Source organism: Corvus brachyrhynchos, unplaced genomic scaffold (assembly GCF_000691975.1).
Source record: "Corvus brachyrhynchos isolate BGI_N302 unplaced genomic scaffold, ASM69197v1 scaffold21, whole genome shotgun sequence".
Taxonomy (NCBI): domain Eukaryota; kingdom Metazoa; phylum Chordata; class Aves; order Passeriformes; family Corvidae; genus Corvus; species Corvus brachyrhynchos.
The window spans coordinates 7,814,231-7,832,378 of NW_008236924.1; the positions used below are offsets into that span (position 1 = coordinate 7,814,231).

The 18,148-nt window shown below is 42.6% G+C and overlaps 2 long non-coding RNA genes across 3 annotated transcripts in view; one reads left to right on the top strand and one right to left on the bottom strand.

Annotated features, from left to right (window-relative positions):
• The first annotated feature begins 6 nt into the window (after window positions 1-6).
• On the top strand, window positions 7-10,545 carry LOC108445186. 2 transcript variants are annotated; one of them, XR_001859952.1, is made up of 6 exons: window positions 7-113; window positions 440-553; window positions 1,589-1,764; window positions 5,610-5,808; window positions 8,756-8,881; window positions 10,427-10,545. It is a non-coding gene; the product is annotated as an uncharacterized LOC108445186 (long non-coding RNA). The 2 variants fall into 2 exon arrangements; XR_001859951.1 differs by lacking the exon at window positions 10,427-10,545 and adding an exon at window positions 9,008-9,767.
• Window positions 10,546-12,027: 1,482 nt separating this feature from the next.
• LOC108445187 overlaps window positions 12,028-18,148 on the bottom strand; it is an 8,960-nt gene continuing 2,839 nt past the window's right edge. The window contains exon 2 of the long non-coding RNA XR_001859953.1: window positions 12,028-13,958. This is a non-coding gene — a long non-coding RNA (uncharacterized LOC108445187). The remainder of the gene's footprint in view (window positions 13,959-18,148) is intronic.

The window sequence follows — 18,148 nt, forward strand, 5'->3', positions numbered from 1 at the left end:
GCTCGCAAAGGCCGCTGGAGGGCAGGCCGACCGTCAGCGCTTCCTCGCTGCTGGTTACTGTTCGTTTTCGTTAATAGGGACTGAGTCGCTCTTCATACACGCCTCCGAAATAGGTAGGGTGCAGTCTACCCTGCAGAGGCCACTGACCTTGTCCACCCAGCCTTTTCCTCTGCAGAGCCTTTCTGTAAGCGACTGTTCACGTGGGGAAGTGTGGATAGTCCTCGACTAGGTGGTTGTTTTTTGCTTTAATTGCACTAGAGAAAAATGATTGTTCAGTTTTCTTTCCCCTTAGAAATAAGGAGCTAAAAATTAGTTCGGGCATACTCGGAGTGCAGTGTCTGGTGTGGTACGCTGTGTGGCCTGTTGGATTGTGTCCTCTTATTTTCTGGAAATGCCACTGGAGACTTTCTAGAAAGCTGGTAAAATGCAACTGTTACAGGTATTTCTGTTGTGACCGCGAATTGCTCTTACCAAGTAGCTTATGGGCCCTGACTGAAGAGACGAGACAACACAGAGAAGAGAGAGCTGTAGGCAGAGACTTTGTACTCAAGAGGTATGTGTTCATGGGCCTTTCTTTCCTTTAGGGATTTCACTCGTACACGTCCGGATTTTGTGCATCTGAGCAAGACCTCAGGTAGCCCCAAGAGAAATAACTTTGTAGACTCTAAACTGGTAGCTCGCAGACTGAAGGTAATCTGAGCTGCGGCAGATGTCCTTAGAAGGGCTGCCCCCAAGTACATTCTCACCACTGTTCGGTTTGAGTGAAGCTGAGTGCAGTGGCTGAAGGCTGGCTCATGAAGAGTGTCTTTGACCCCTTCTAAACCAAACTATTAACTAGGGCTGACCCCTTCTAAAGCAAGCTGCACAATTAACTGGGGCTAGCGTATTTGACTTCTTGGTATAAGTGACTCTATTTCAAATTTTTTCTGTTTGTGGCCCAGTAGACTTTAGAATCCTCAAGAGTTTTGAGTGCAGACAATATATTTATGAAGAGCGCTTGGTGGTGTGGTCGTTGAGCTAAACATTCCATGTTTTTACCTGTGTACGTTAGGTTAATGTAGCCCTAATAAGTGCTAGTTAAACCTAGAAAAGAGATTGTATGTTTCAAAGTGCACAAAGATTCTAGGATGAAATGTGAGATATAGCTAAAGAACAAGAACTTTTTTAATAGTTAAGCTTTTCTCCTATAATCAAAGGAACTTTGTTTTTAGAAATCAGCCTTGACTGATAGACTAATGATGGTCTTGATGAATTAAACTCTCTCTTTCTAAATAGCTGAGGCTGATGCTTATACATAATCTCTAGCACTTTGCAGGCTTCAATTTTTCGGCACCATCATAACAAAAATGACGGTTACGCAGAAGTATTTTCAATGTGTATATTTTGCTTCCATAAATACAAAAAGCATTATGAAAGTATGCTTCTGGGGCTTTTTTTTTTCTTTTTTAGCAAGCATATAGGCTTATCTTTTTCTTTTGTGACCTTTTCCTACCACGTTTTTGTATCTCCAAACACAAATGATGTTACACAATGATAATACCAGTAAATGTTGACAGCTGAAAGTTCTGCTATTCGTGTCCTCTCTTAGGCTGACCTGAGTAATATGACACAACTTCTGTTACCCCAGCTACCGTGATAGTGGGCTTCTCCTGTAACAGTACAACTGTTGATCACTAATAGATCTGCGAACATCAGAGTTGGAGAGATGGGGAGAAAGAATTTCGATTTGATCGTTAAGAGGCGGTGAATGCTTTCATCCTTTTGGTAAGATGCAGTTAAAACTTTTAAACAGACTGAGCATGGCTTTTTATGTCAGTGGCTGTTCTTCAATCTGACAAGGTTATTTGGGGATGGCTTTAGAAGCTCATGAAAACATGTTACATAATGAATATCTAAAATCTGTTTATCCTAATTGCTGCACTGGTTTGACTGCACAGGTGTGTGTAGCTCTCAGGTTATCTACCAGAATGTGCCCAGCTACGTAGCAAGTCACTGAACTGCCTGCTGCATTCCGACATGTGACATTCTGTGAGCTTAGTGTGTGAACTGGAACTATGTGTCCAGGTTTGCCTGCATTTACAGGAGTTCTAGTTATAGCAGCCTTAGGGAACCCTCAAAATACTTTTAAACACACCTTAGTAAAATCTAAACATTAGTCAAAGAAGTGTGATTAAGCTATGGAGTGAATGAATTTAGTTTTACCATTTTTAGTGGTTTTAACAGTATTTTTCTTTGGTATACCTGAAAGAACACTGGAGCATAAGGAAATGAAGGGACAGGCTCGATTGAGTAAATCTTATTAACAATTCCCTTGAACAAAATGTCAACAGAGATTCTTAGAATACTGTCTGAAAGGTTTCTTCCTAATTAGCCAGAGAACCGGAGTTGGAAATATGACACAAAGTTGAAGGAAATGTACAGCAGCAGCATTTTGTTCTGAAGATACTTGTGATTTAAGGTCTCGGCCATGATTCTTAAGTTCTGTTTGTGGAAAAAAGCTTGAGAATTATAAGAAGCTCCAGATGCATTCAAATGAACTGGAACACATCTGTGAAGCATTGAATTTAATGGCAGAAGGTATCCATACATCTCACGTTTTTCCTAGGGAGGAGGTCTTTTGTGGACGAAACAAGCCACCTGAGGTGTTTTAATTGTAGTCGTAATGTGGCACAGACCTCTAGGGTCATAAAACGAAGACGTGAGATTTTTTTTTTTTGTTTAAAGCATGCCTACATTAAAATATAGTAGTTAATAAGCAAGGAAAGACTGATGGTGTTTGTTAAAGGATTTTCCATAGTCAAAAGGAGTTCAATCTCTGGTCCATTGTCCAAGACAGCCCTGGAATATTTTTCTCGTGACTGTGACCTGTGGCTGATAAGTTTCATGAACTAGAGGTCCTGTCTTTGCACATTTCATCTGACGTTGTCTGAGTGATTTATTAAGCTATGCCAAGTTTTAGCATTCACAGTATCTGATGGAAAAATGAGTTTTACAATGTCCAGGTGCTGCATAAAGAAGGAGAGAGATGTGTGTTTAAACCTGGTACTTCCTAACGCCATTTGACACATCATAAGACTTCTATTACAGAAAGCGATGAATAATATCACTTCTGTGATAACTGCTGAACTTTGTCATGCCTGTCCCAATTTGCTCTCTGGTTGAAGAAGAGTCTGTTTTGTACAGCAGCTGATTTGTATCTCATTTCATACATGTATATCTTTTAGTACCTACTGTTACCTCATTTCGGAGAGGTAGAGGTCTGCATTATACACCATATTCAAGATGGAGGAGCAGTGTGGATTAATTGTAACGTTATTTTTTTCCCCTCCTATGTTTTCTATTCTTTTGCAAGTATTTCCAAGTCTTCTATCTGAATTTTGAGCAATGAGCTTTTAAACCTATTAATTTTCAAGATCTCCTCTTGGTCATAACGGTTCTCTGTTCAGTATTCAATGTTCGATGTTCAAACTTTGAACGTCCATACCCTGTGCGTCTTTGCTGTTTATTTTTTGCATTATTCACACCGAAATGCATCTGCAGCTTTACCGTTTGTTCCGGCAATATTGCTAGCCCCTGCAGCAACCCTACAGGGACATTTTTTTAACTACGCAGGAGAACATTGCTAGAAATCTCTTGCCTCGCTACTCACCTGACTTTTTCAAATCCTCTGTAAGTATGGTTTCCTAGGGCTAATCAGAGATCTCTGCTTGAATCTACTGGCAATTTTTACTCAACTATGAACTGGCCATTTATTCAATTTCTTTTAGCCTTTTAATGAGTTGCTTCTCTATGGGAGAACTGTTCCTGTTGTCCCACGCAATGCAGATTAAGTCTTTGAGGGTTTGTACTGAACAGGTTCTAGAAATCCATATACAGTACATCAGGTGAATTTCTCTTGTCTGTACGTTCACTGATAATTCCAAATAGTTCTAAAGGATTTGTCAGGCACAAATTTCCTTTGCAAAAATTGTGCTGATGTTTTATGTACATTTACTACTTATGTATGTGCAAATTCTTCTAGCTAGCTCTACTAGTATGCTTGCACTAGCATGCCTGGGGCAGACATAGGATTTTTAAGCCTGGAGCTGTCTGAAAATCTCAATGAAAAAATCACGTTACGTATGGTACCATCCCGTCCCCTAGTACAGAGATAAAACACCACAGATGCCGTGCTTGTTATTTCATCCTCAAGTCAAGCATCGGAAGGGATACCATATGGCCTCATGACTAGTTGTTATTTGTTTTGATGGCTTAATCCCTTCTGTAATCTGTTCTACAGATATTTCAGTTTAAAATATTTTGTAACACCTGTAAAGGAAATTTATGTCACAGAAACGTTTCCAAGTTTGTCTGAAACAAAACGGGTGTGACAATCACTTCTGGTGCCCCCTTAAATTTTGACCATCAGCTTGCTTTATGAATTCTTTGATAGACCTTGCAGTCCCTGATATGGCAGGGAAAGGAGTCACCAGTTCTCTTCCTGTCTGCGAGTGGTTTTCCCCAAGCCATATTTCTGGCCTGCCGTATTGTGTTTTAATATGACAGCTTATGACCATGTCTTGGTTTTCTGTATTTCACCATAATTTCCACGTTTTGAGGGATGTTGTCCTTCCCCTTTGTCAGAATAATTATTTTGGATTGGTTCTTAGCCTTTTCTAGTAGGTAATAAAGCACGATTGCTGATTTGATGTCTTTAAAATGTTTTCCTGTCACTAGGAAATATTTTTACTTTTCAAGCTATGCTACTACTTTATTAAAAAATAAAGTTTAAATGCCCCATTGTAGTAGATATCCGGATTTTGTTGCTCTTGCAAGGATGTTGAACTGTTCTTGTGTTTTGGTGAATGCTTTTTATACTTAGGAAAATACAAAAGTTTGTGTATATGACCAAAAACCGTGTGCTTTTCAACACTTGCTGGTTTTCCTGTGATTCTTAGGTTAAACCCTCCCAACTCCCTTTTCTCTTTTTTTTATTGTCAATTTCAGCACCCTGATTGCATGTGGCTTCTGATGAAGGACATATATCCTGTATAGGGTCCTTCTATTTTTGAAGGCTTCTCTAATTTCCTAATGATTCTGAATCCCTCTTCCTTGCACCATTTTTTTTTTCTAGCCATAAATGGTCATTCTGCATTTCTGGTCCACTGTTTGGTAGCAAGAGCATAAAAAAGTATCTCAAACAAACAAAACCCAAGGAAACAAAATCTGTCAGGGAGACCTTATCCAAAACATGAAATTGAAGGCTAAGGCCTCCCTGACAGGGATGGTTGGTTTGTTTTAATGCACTAAACTTTCTTCCCAGGAACTTTAGTTTTTTTTCCCAACTGTTTGTATTCACTCAAATAAAGACTAATAGAGATAAACTAGCATTTCCAAAAAGTCTGCCCAAACTCCCTGTCTGTTCCTATCATCTGTGCTTGTCTGACAAGTCATAATCTTAGGCAGTCATATTGCTAATAATAATGTTGGACGTCACTACAGCCTACCTCTGTCTCCCTTATGCAAACCTGACTTCAGGTGTTATGCTCAGTGACAAAGCCTTTGCCTTCTTTGAAGAGTCTGCCCCAGAATCGTTCCTTGTCATCAGACTTGCACTTTTTTTATCACAGGATTCCTCTTTCACAATACAGCTGTTGCCAGCTGTCACCGAAGGTGTCCTTGAACAGTCTTCTGGAGTCCCTTGGCATGGTGATCCAGACTTTTTCCATGTGGATCCTGAACTGCCCATGTCTTGTGCCCCAGGAGCTGGTAATTCAACAGCTGGTGCAATGGATTTTGAATCCGTTTGATTGATGTGATGTCCTGCAGGTAAGAGAGGGAATCATAATAACTATTTACCCAGCGCACAAGTCTCGCATCAAAGCTGTGATAGTGGAAGTTTGTCAGCACAGCAAAGGTGGGTTTGCCCAAGGTGGATGGGTCTATAAAGTACATGTAAAAATAATAACAAAAAAGCGCTAGGGTTTTTTTTTGTTGTTGTTGTTGTTTTGGTTTTGTTTTTTAAAAGAGAAATCAGCTTCATAAGAGAACAAAACTGGCCCTACCCGGAATGAGTAAAATGAGCTGGAAGAGGTACTCAAAACTGAATGCCTCGTTTTAAGTTTCTTGATTTACCAGAGAATGTTGTTTCACTTAAATGGAATTTAACAGGACATAAATGCATACAGGCTTCATTAGAAACATCAAACCACACAGTATTCTTGCAAGGTGGGTTTTATAAGGTCTTCTGTGTAAAGGAGACAAATGCTCAGAAACTGGAAACACTTCTTTTTTCTGAAGCAGGAATACCGCATAGAAAGAACGGTCTTCCAGACTCTTCTTTTAGGGCTACTCTTTATGCCTTTTCTGGTAGGGTCTATTGCATTTGTAAAAGAGGAGAAGGAAAGTCTGTTCGTAGACTTGAAAGGCTGGTGACCTGACTTCACTGACTGGCAGGACAGAAGGGACAGTGATTTTACCCTTTTCCTCTAGGATGGTGGTAGCTTACAATTACTTTTGAAAGCAGATATAGCCGAATGGTAGTAGGTCATAAAGTTATACTCAGAGTTCTCTTGTGCAGACTTTAGAGATTTCTGGTAATTTCTCGACTTCAGAGAGAGCAGCTTGTGCCGTACTTAGATAACTGAGCTCTGTTTGGCTTTATCAGAGGTGGCGCCAGTAGGCTTTAGGTGCCGTATGCTGCCACCTTGTGTTAAGAAACAAAACGTGGACGTTCGTACTAGGAAATACCCACGTTAGCAATGGTCAAGTAACCTTGTAACTCTAAGTGTAGTCTTGAATATGAAACCAATCGCATCAAGTTATGCAGCTTGGGTTCCTTTGAATTCCTTTAGGAATCTGAGGCTAAGGTTCTTGGTTGGTTTTTGTCTGGGTTTTTTGTTTGTTTGTATATTTGATTTTTTTCCACGGGACTTGTGGTGGTGTCGTCTTCCCATTTGTGTGGTTTTTTTTCTTCCTCCTTCCCAGTTTCTCCCTTAACTCACAAGGAGTAGAAAGTTGTTTTGTTTTCCAGCTCAGGGTGCCTGGAGACAAGTACTGGAATGCGTATCTTTGGAGCATAACACACATCTAGAACTTTATAACTTCTGACATTGCTTTTCATGGTTCATTCCCAGTGTCAGTTGGCAACAGGCAGAAGAGCCAGGAACGCTCTTTGAGGCACTGTGTAAACTCTGCACTTCTAGATTTTTGTATAAAGGAGAGTACTAGCCAAGCTGCTTCCAGTATCTGGGAAGGCACCAAGCAACACTAAATAACCTCTGCTGCACATTGCAGTCTGGGATGCCCATCTGTCTTGGGCCATCTATGAGACTAGATAGGACAGAAAGTGCTTTTATTCTCCCTTTTTCTTCTCATTTGTGTGCACTGACTGGGTGCATCTGAGAGTCAAAATAGTTGAGTGCCTCTTGGAGTGCTTGGCCTTAGGCAGGTGTTTTTCAACATCTGAAGGAAGTCCAGTGGAAGAAACTGGGTCAGAAAGGCTGTCTTTAAACAAGGGTCTGGCTGCAGTGAGGCTACATGAGCAGACTGGGTTATCTATGTATTCTGGAGCATAATGGAAAATGTCTTGAATTCCCGCATGTTTTCTGAAAGGTGATAATCTAAAGCTTGTCCTTCAGGCTGCTCTCAGAATCCCAGATAAATCTGGAAAAGAGTGTGTGACTTAAAACTGTGATTGCACATGTTCTCTCTGTAATGGGTGACACCCCTCCCCACTATTAGATTACTCCAGATGTGAAACACAGGCAGGCATGTGATCCATACCACATTTGCTGCAACTTTCTGTGGTGCCTTTCCAGATGTTCTAGCAAACCTGTAGTGAAAGCTTATCCTGAATGACAAAATCCATTCTGGGGTACAGGTGGACAAGTCTGCATAATGCTTGTGCACCACCTAAACTGGTATAAAGTGAAATTAGTACTACTCTCATTTTAGGATATGAATTTCATTCACAGTGCCTAATTTACCCTGGATTTCTTTGAATTACTTCTGCCACATGCTTTAAATATTTGAGATGGATAAACTAATAAGTAGTTTTGTTTCAGGCAGAATTGCTGTGTGGCCAGCTCTGTACACCTATGCTTATTGTATACCGACGATGTTAAGTCAAATGCTAAGTTGAATTCTAAGTCTAGTTTCTGCGTAGAAAAATTGTGTTCAGAGCCTCAATTTTTAGCTGAAAGCTTTGCATTTTAATCCTAGAAAATGGAAAAAATGGGACTTTAAACTTAATGTTTTCCTTGGATTTTCTTGTCTTGCATTGAGATCTAGTGGCCTGTGCATAATGTACATGCATGCTTAGCATGAAGTGGAGGAAACATGAGAGGATTCAGAGAAGCTTTTTTTCATGTTGCACTGCAATAAATACATATAGGCTGGCAGATACTGATAAAGATTTGCTACCAGGTAAAAAGAATAAAAAGTCTGGGACTTTTTTTTTTCCTAAATCATATTTTTAATTTAAATTTTGCATTGTTTTCACATTCATAGATGATACTTTTTTTAAATTTTGAGTTTTCAGCAATTTATAGTAAATTGATCTAGTAACTCAGACTTTGGTATTACTATTCGGTCTTCTTCAAGTTAGCTGTGGCGCTTCAGAGCCTTGTCCTAAGACTTCCAAACTGAGAACCTGATACTGCTCCCAGCAGTGCTACAAGTATCACAAGAAGTAGCAGTGCAGCAAAGTTAAGGAGAGGGGGTGGGGGGGAAGAGGGGAAGACTTCAAACCGAACTGTCTTATTGTATTTTGCAGATAGTAATTTATGAAGGGGACAGCTCTTCAAGTGATAACAGCTTTGTGTAGAGTCCTGCTCTGTGTGTAGAAGCTTGGGTTGTGCTATGGTATATGGAACTGTGACACAGAATGCCACCAAACAAGGTATTGTATGGAAATGTGATTTAAAAGAACTGGTTGCATAGAGGCAGTAAATTTTCAGCCTCCTGTTTTCTCTAACAAACCTGTAGCATGGCTGAGGAAGGACAGAAACCAATTTTTGTCTTTCAGATGCTGAACAGCTTGGGTGATGCCCATTGAAAAGACGTTACCAGCATAATTTGGTAGCTCTTGATTCTTTGCAGGGTGGAGGGATGTACCACCACAGCTGTCTGTTACTTATAGAATCATGCAATTTAAGGTCATGGGCTCCAACTTCCCCTGCAATGAGCATGGACATCTTCAGCTAGATCAGGTTTCTTAGACCTCTGTCCAACCTTGAATGTTTCCAGGGATGAGGCATCCACAGCTTCTTTGGGCAGTCTGTGCCAGTATTTCACCATCCTCGCTGTAAAAAATTTCTTCCTTATCTAGTCTGGATCTATACTCTTTTCGTTTAAAAACATCACCCCTTCTATCACTACAGATCCTACTAAAATGTATGTCCCCATCTTTCCTAAAGGCCCCCTATACATACTGAAAGGCCACAGTAATGGCTGCCTGGAGGCTTCTCTTCTCCAGGATAAGCAACCCCAACTCTTTCAGCCTTTCTTCATGGAACAGGTGTTCCAGCCCTCCATTTTTGTGGCTTCCTCTAGACACTTCTGCAGGTCCATGTCCTGGACCGGCCACCAGCTGGATGCAGCACCACTCTCTGGGCCCAGCCATCCAGCCAGAACCGTGCTCTGTGCGCACTGAATACTTTTATTGGGGCTTAGAGCTTGTCTCTGTATTTCTTTGAATATGTTTTTGCAGTCAGATACTATCGCCGACAATCCTTGAACCTTAACCTGTCACTATTTTATATTAATAAAGAGTCTTATTCTATAAACTGTTGGTGTGAGTCCTTCACGGATGGTAGCAGTCACTGGCAGCAGGTGACATAAATAAAGAGGAGGAGCCGCTAGGGGGTCATAAAGTGGGAAGACCTGCTGAGGGGTCTCCCTTATGCTGTTGGTGTGTTCTTGAATGTCAGTTGAGCCACCCTTTGATCCAGCAGGACTGCTCAGTGAAGCATTCCTGTAACGGGATGGCAACAGACCCATCAGACACAAGGGTCTCAGCTTTCCTAGGGTGCTGACAGGTAAGGTAAATACTAAGGCTCCAGTAGATCTCCCCCCACTAAAGGTTGAAGAAATTTCTCCTTTTCACGTGACGGATGTTCTGTATAAGTGTTGTGGGTTGACCCGGGCCTGATGCCAGGCACCCATGAAAGCTGCTCACTCACTCCTCTCCACAGCTGGACAGAGATAAGGACCAGGAGAGATGGCTCATCAAATAGCATCATGGGCAAACCAGGCTCAAATTATAGATATTAATTGAATTTATTGCTAACAAAATCGGAGCAGGATAATGAGAAGTAAAAGAAAACCTTAAAAACACCTTCCCCCTGCCCCTCCCTCCTTCCCAGCTCCACCTTGTACCTCGGCAACGCAGAGCAACACGGAAGGGGGGTTATGGTCATTTTATCCCCCCTTGTTTCTCCCACAGGAGACGGTTCTCTGCAAACTTCTCCAATGTGAGTCCATCTCATGAGCAACAGATCTCTGTGAACTGCTGCAGTGTGAGTCATTCTTCCACAGGTTGCAGTCCTTCAAGGGCAGGCTGCTTCAGCATGGTCTCCTCCATGGGCTGCAGAGGAATCTCAGCTCCGCTGCCTGGAGTGCCTCCTTCTCCACTGACTTCGGTGGCTGCAGAGTTGTTCCGCTCGCGTATTCCCACCCTGCTCTTCTCCGGGCGCAGTTACAACTGTGCAATATATTTTTTTTGTTTCTTCTTAAATATGTTATCACAGAGGTATTACCACCGTTTCTAATTGCCCCAGCCTTGACCAGCACCACATCTGTCTTCGGAGCTACCAGGGACTGGCTCTGCCAGACACGGTGGAAGCTTCTAGAAGCTCCTTGCAGAAACCACTGTTGTGGTTTCTCCTCCCTGCCCCCTCCACTACCCAAGCTTGTCCATGCAAGCCAAACTGAGAGATACAAGCTTTTAAAATGCAAATATAACTCTTATATAGATATAAATTAACCAATAAAGGACTTCAAAATTTAACAAAATATGATATATATGAAGGACTTAAAAAAAAAAGAGCTAACAGCTATTAGCTCTTACATACAGTCTAAGCAGATATTAGATGTAATCTAAACAGAGCTTTTCTTGAAGTCGAAATGGAGAAGTCTAAAGTGATGTTGAAGCATCAATGCACAAGTCTAAGCAGTCTAAATACGTGGTTTATGCGTTAACAGAAGTTAAACAGATGTGTTAATAGATCTGTAAGTGTAAACAGATATTCTGTATAATAAGTGCAAATAGACATAGTCGAAATAGATGAGTGTAAATATGTCAAAGTGTATGGGGCGGGGGGGATAACAAAACAGTTTTGGGTAAAGGTTTTGGTTTCTCGCTCCATAAATCCCGGCAGAATTGTCTCTCAGAAGCCCCAAACTGTGAAATTTCTTTCAGAAACTGCGTGGATTGATGCAGCCAGAAACCAAAGCCCTCCACATTGTCATGGACAAAAAAAAAAAAAAAAAAAAAAAAAAAAATCAAAAAGCACGAATTTTCATGTTGTGGAAAAGCACTGGAAACTCCTAAAATCGAGGATTTTGAAAAAGCAACCTCCCTCGCCCCAATTTTCACATTGCAGAAAAGAAAAGAAAAAAAAAACACAGCCAAACACACCAGTCTGAGGTGAAACTTGGGCAGTTCAGGGACACGGCTGCCGCTCACCCCGCGTTGGGTCAGTTACCGGGAGTGAATTGATTCCCCCCGGGTGCATTGGCTGCTGGTGGTTATCCTGGGGAGATCCACTGCTGCGCACGGTGGCGCCCACGGGCCCAGGCCCGGCTCAGAGGGTGTTCCTCGCTTCCTCTGCCGCCTCCCCGCCTTCCTGCCGCCTCCCGCTCCCCGAGCCGCCCGCCCCGGCGCGAAGATGGTGCCGGCGCTGCGCTCCGCCGGGCTCCTCGCCCTAGAAACAGCGGAGTTGCGGCGGTGGCGGCAGCGTCAGTCCTTCTGGGAGATCGTGCACCGCCCCGTGTAGGCGGGGCCTGGCGGGGAAAGCACGTGAAAACTGCAATTGGTCGAGAAAGTAACATAAAATCTATTGTAAGCATCTTTATTGCAGTCAAGTGCCTGCCACCATAGCGGTGAAGATTCCGTAGAGCCCCTCTGCTGTCAAACGCTCCCCAACGTCTCTCCTCTAGGCAGAGAGAAAGAGATTTGCCCACGGTCATTGTTCTGGTGAGTAACAGCTCTTGCGATCTGTAGGGAGTAATTAAAATCAATGCAAATAAGTGATTTCTATAATTTATATCTATATATTTATTTTGCTGTGCTTAATCCCACAAAACAGGGTTGTACAAAGGTTCAAACCCAGTGGTCCTCTCCCGCAAAACCCAGCTGAACTGACTGAGGCTCAGTCAGTGATGCAGGTGATGCACTGGATCTTCTGGGTTCTTATTAAGCCTTGGCATATACTTTTGATTAGGTCAGGTGGCATTTGCAACTGCCTCCAGGACAGGAGGGTGGAAATGTTCCCTACCTGTGGAAAAAAGCCACCGCTCGCAGCCGGGGTCCAAATGCAGGATTCCGCCTCTTAAAATTGAGAATGTCACGGGATTCCTCCCAGACAAAAGTTGCTAGGAACTAGATCTCTGGCTGGCCTTGGACTCCTGGGGCATCCTCCAAACTGCCTCCAAAACTCTAGGCTGAAAATCTTTCCTACCCGTGGAAAAGAGACACCGTTCACAGGCTCTGTTTTGGGATGACTCACCAGCAGGATGAGGGAGAGAACACACTCCTACCCAGTCAGAGAAACCTTTCCAGGTAAGGCATCTCAGAGAGTCCTATTTCAAAGAATAAATATACTGCCTATTTCATATGGCAAATAAGAAAAATAGATCTATGACATCCTCCCACTAAATTCTAAGCAAATCAGCAGTCAATCTGCTGACATTTAAACCCAAGTGCTCTCACCAGGCTTTGAGAAGTATCTCCCAGACTCCAGTGTCTCAGGCTAACCCAATGCCAGGGCCGTGCCGACCAAAGAGATGTTAAATATACAAAGGAAAGCAAAGTACTGCTCAGGTGTTTTGGTCGCAGCAACATCAGTTAATTCACACAGAACACTTCCAGCAGAAGCATGGCCTGGGCTGCTCCCACGATCAGACTGAACGCAGCTGACGCCTCTGAACTACCCATCGACCCTGTTCCTTGCTTCCCTCTGACTTGGCTGACTGGAATGGCACATGGCACGCACACTGGAAATCACCCACCATCTGAGCTGTGCAGCATTTCCTACCAAGGCTGAACTAGAGCCTCTGAATCATCTTGCACTGCCTCACTGAGGGCACAGCGGAGGAATGTTAATGCAGTTATCCTGCCCTCAGCAAAATGACAGATGTGCTTCCTTTAAGATGACGTTTAAAGGATCAGTAAGCTCTCGTTCCTTTCTCTTAGCCCGTTTCAAAGCCAAACTTCTGTACGTGGATATTCCAGGAGGTGCAGTTCAATAAGGCTCTCAGAACTGAGCCACATGAATCAGGTTTAATGCTAAAGTGTATTTCACTGGTGTGCATATATTATACATTCTACATACAGGTAAGAACTATAACCAGTTACAAGGCTAAACGCCTTATTTAGTATCCAGTATTTATTAAAATATTTGGAGAAATGTCTAACAGTTCTGAGATCAGTATTGTCAGTTTTTGTAGTCTAAAAACTGGTAGCACCATCATCAAAACCCAGAAGTTTTTGAAAGTTTAAAGTGATGCTGTTCTGGACTTAAACTGATACATACTCAATCTGACCATTTTTCTATCTATTCACACGGATTTTACAAACATGGGAAATCTTCCCCAAGGGACAGTAGTACTTTGTTAACTTTGTCTATTATTTGTACCAATACCTGGAATTTTGTACAGCTACAGACTGGAATCTTCTGACTGGGTCCTGTGACATGACTAGCGAGATGAAGAAGTAGTACTTCACAAATCTTCCCCGAGCACTAATAATTGTACTCCTTTAAATATACGTTGAAAAGAACAGATATCAGATGGGAACAGTAAGCAGAAAAAGAGAAAAAAATAACCCTGAGCTAGGGAACTCCTGGGCCTTTTCTGTTGTCAGTTTAAGATTAAGATCTTCCAACCATTAAGAAAAGTATCGGGACCTAATGGATTTAGGGAATTAAATGGAAATAAAATAGAGAGAATTAAAGCAAAATGCCACTGCTAAATATTCATCGGGAAACTTTGCCCATGTACCAGAAAGAGTAAGCAGTTTCCTAGTTAAGGTTACTGAAAATAATACTCAGTAACTACTTCCAGCTGAGTATGAACATTTGCTATGATGTAACCTTCGATTAGAATTCCAAGGACAAGGCTTTGCAGATTAATAATGAGCTATCACTAAGTACAGAACCCAAGAGGAAAGAGGCTTTCACACTTCCTTCAGGTCCGGCTTCCTCCGCTTGGTAACAACAAGGCGGAGAAGAAGGCAAGAACTTTGACGTGAGTTTTAATTTTTAGGGAAGGACGTTTATCCAGGTGCCTGCAGCGTATCCCAGCACAAGAAGTGACTTTTACTGCCCTTTCTGAGCATAACCTTCAGGAATAAATAATTTTTTTCATCTGTTGGCCCTTAAGTAGCTTAAGGAAGTTCTGTAATTACTAAACACAGGCTAAAACAACCTTTTCCACAAACCTTCAAAACATTTTATGGCTTGCACTAACCCCGTTCGCTACCTTTATGACTGGACACTTATTCCCAATCCACACTACAGTGCCTTAGGGATACTGCTACCAAAGTCAAGGAGATTACTTAAATACATAGTAAGAAGAAACTGTACCAGAAAAAAATAAATTCAAAAATAGGAGAAAAGCACCCAGTGTTCACCTGGACCATCACACAGCTGCAGCAACCTCATCGGTCAGTGCCAGGCCTCTAACAGGTACTGGCTAAAGAGAAAACTACTTCCATGGTATGAAAGCTTTCCTCAGAAGAGTCAAAATCAAGCTCAGAAACGCTGTGCAACCAGGTGCTTTGACTTCCTGAATAACACAAACATATTTTATAATTTTACATATTTTAAAAGCCTATGTATAGGCCTTATGGTTCTCTTCCGCACTTCTCATTTTAGTGTCATCCAACCAAAAAAAAAAAAGGGGGGGGCCCCCCAAGAATTTAAGGGAAACATCTCATATATTTTTCACTTAAAACATGTAAAAATAACTTTGCAATGCAAGACAACTTGCTCCAAATATTACTCATTTTATTACAAGACAAATCAATAGAGAAGCACCAGACATCATCTTTGCTTTTCTAACAGCTTTGCTGAAGGGTTTCTGAATGTGGTGGTGGGCTTTGCTGCAGCCGGAATTTATTTCTGTTTCAGGAAGTGTCTCACTGTATAGTCTGCGATTTAACAGTTCCCGTACCAGGTTAATTGTAGTGGAAGAAGGCAAATGAAGCCAAGAGACTCAACTAGGATGTCCCAGACCCCTGCCAATCAGAGGTAACAAAATACCAAACCCCCAGCTTATGAAAATACAAAAAAACCTCCCAAAAACCCACAAAAAACCTACAAAAATACAAAAATCCACAAAAGCATACAAAAAACTAGGTTCCAAAATACCAGAATAACTTAGTTTCAAAATAATAGAAAACCGAATTTCAAAATACCAAAGAAAACCGGGTTTCAAAATCTCAGTTTTAAAATACCAGACTACCAAGTTCCAAAACACCAAAGTAACCCAGTTTCAAAATAGCAGAACACCAAGTTCCATAATACCAAAGTAACCCGGTTTTAAAATAAAAGAACACCAAGTTCCAAAATACCAAAATAATTCCATTTCAAAATACCAGAATATCAAGCTCCAAAATATCAAAATGACCCGATTTCAAAATATCAAATTGCAAAATACCAACTTTCAGATGTCTTATATGAGCAGGATTCCCAGACCCAAAAGAATGTAATATTGTAAAAATGGGATCAGTGCTAGCAAAATGGGTATATTCTCCTCTGAAAAGCTTTCCTCCGATGACTGTCAATATTTGTATCTATTTTGATCATTTAGCCAGATGTAATAAGAATTTTACTTTAAAAGCCAACACTTGCAGTAGTTTTCTGCTTAGCTTGTGTCTGTGAGAACCGGCATTTGGGCTGGAGAGCTGTGTTCGGGAACAAAAGATGGAGTAAATCTGCTCCTTGGATGGACAGGGAAAAAGTGAGTAGCAGGCAAAGGGAGTATTAATAAACGATATCAATATTTCACTGAAATTCAGGGTGGACCAGCGAGGGGGGTGCTCGGGTTCAGTCTGGGCCTGTCAGGAATAGCCATAAACAACCCAGCTAAACCCCTGACCCCTTAAGGGATATGTAAAACACTTCAACAGAAACACAATTCAGTAATGATTACAGAGGAAAAATTACCAGTAATCGCTTATAGTCTGTGGGGAATTTCCTCGGTAATTACAAACCTAGGACATAGGGAATTTTGGAGGCAGAATCCCAATTTTGGCCACGGGCACCCGGACGAGAAGGCCGGTTCTTTTCCACAGAAAGGAAAGCCCAGCACCCCGGTGTTTCAGGGGCAGACAACGGCCCGTGTAGGGGAGGGAACGACCGGCAGGACCTTTCTCCACCTCGTCCCCCGCTCCAAGGTGCGGCAGCTCCAGGCATGACCGGCTGCTTTCAGAGGGTTACCGGGGCACACCTGCACAGGGAGCTCCTAGTCCAGAGGGGCCAATGGAGGCATCCTGGGTGTCCCTCCAGGAACGACGGTTAGAACATCCAGCAGGGGCTAGGGAGCAGCCGGATGCACCTGGGCACCTGAGCAGGCGGGGCAGCGTGTAGGGTGCCGGGGGGAAAGTTTCAGCTTCCCTCTTTTAGCTTGTCAGTCCCTCCCCAGAGCCCCATGTCCCCTAGTGATCAATGTTTCAGCAAACATCTTCCACTCTACATCAAAACCTGCTTTCATTTCTGTCCCATCCTCAGGCTCCACACTCAGAGAGCTCTCGGCCGAGCCCACATATCTGCAAAACTTTCTTACCAAACTTTCATCTTCAACACCAACCATCTTTTCGTAAGGTGACACTCTCAGGTCTGACCTGGTTGTGTCTGAACTCTCAATAAAGCCAGAGGTTGGCATTTTACCCATGACATTTGAGTTTCAATTATTAATTCAGTTAAGGTTCTCTTTAAAGTTTGTTTCATCCTTTCTACCCATCCTGAACTCTGTGGGTGCCATGGGGTATGTAGTTCTCATTTTATTCTTAAGGCTTGAGTTAGTTGCTGTAAAACTTTTGATGTAAAGTGTGTCTATCTTAGTAATCATTCCATACCTGGGAATAATTTGTTCTAAGAGGGTTTTACATTCTACATTGGCTGTGGCTCTGACACTGGGAACAGCTTCCACCCAATGGGTAAGATGGTCTGTTATTACTAACAAGAATTTCCACCTCTGCACGTCCCCAGCAGGTGCCTTTCCTTCCTTCCCTGCTGCACTTTGGCTTTTTGAGGGCTCTCTGGGGGGCTGAGGGAGAAGTTCTTTGTCATTCCAGGGCAGCATAAGCCCTGATCCCTCTGTTTCACTGAATTTTGGAGTCTCCAGTTTTTTGCTCTTCGAGGTCAAAATTAACACAACCCTTTTTATCCCATTCTCTGCAGCATCCTCAGCCCCCCCGATCTGCTAAACTCCCTCCTCCCATCTCTGAGGCCATCCCCCCCGCTGTCCCCCCCTAGGTACCACAGCTCTCTCTTCAGGCAATTCCAATGCCTCTAAAACCTCCAAAACAAGTCTCCCCTGCATCAGCCCCTTTCCCTCTGAACCAAGCAATCCCCTTTCCTCCCAGATTTTCCCAAAGGCTTGCACCCCTCCAAAAGCGTACCTTGAATCAGTAGATGTATTTCCCTTCTTGTGTGCTAAATCTTCCAGTGTGCATAGTCACCCCATCAACTACAGTCTACCCTGACATTCTTTTTCCTTGGACACATCTGGAAGAACCGTCTACAGATATTATTTCCTTCTGAAAGGGCTCGTTCCTCGAGATGGAACTTTGGTGTTTTGCTTCTCCTTTCAGAGGAGCAGCAGAAGCGGTCGTTGCCAGGGGAACGGTGCAGGCGAGGGAGGGAGGGAGGGGGGGTAGGAGGTGGGAATCCTCTCGGAGGCAAAGGCGGGGGGCGGGGGGCGCAGCCGCCAAGGGGCCCGG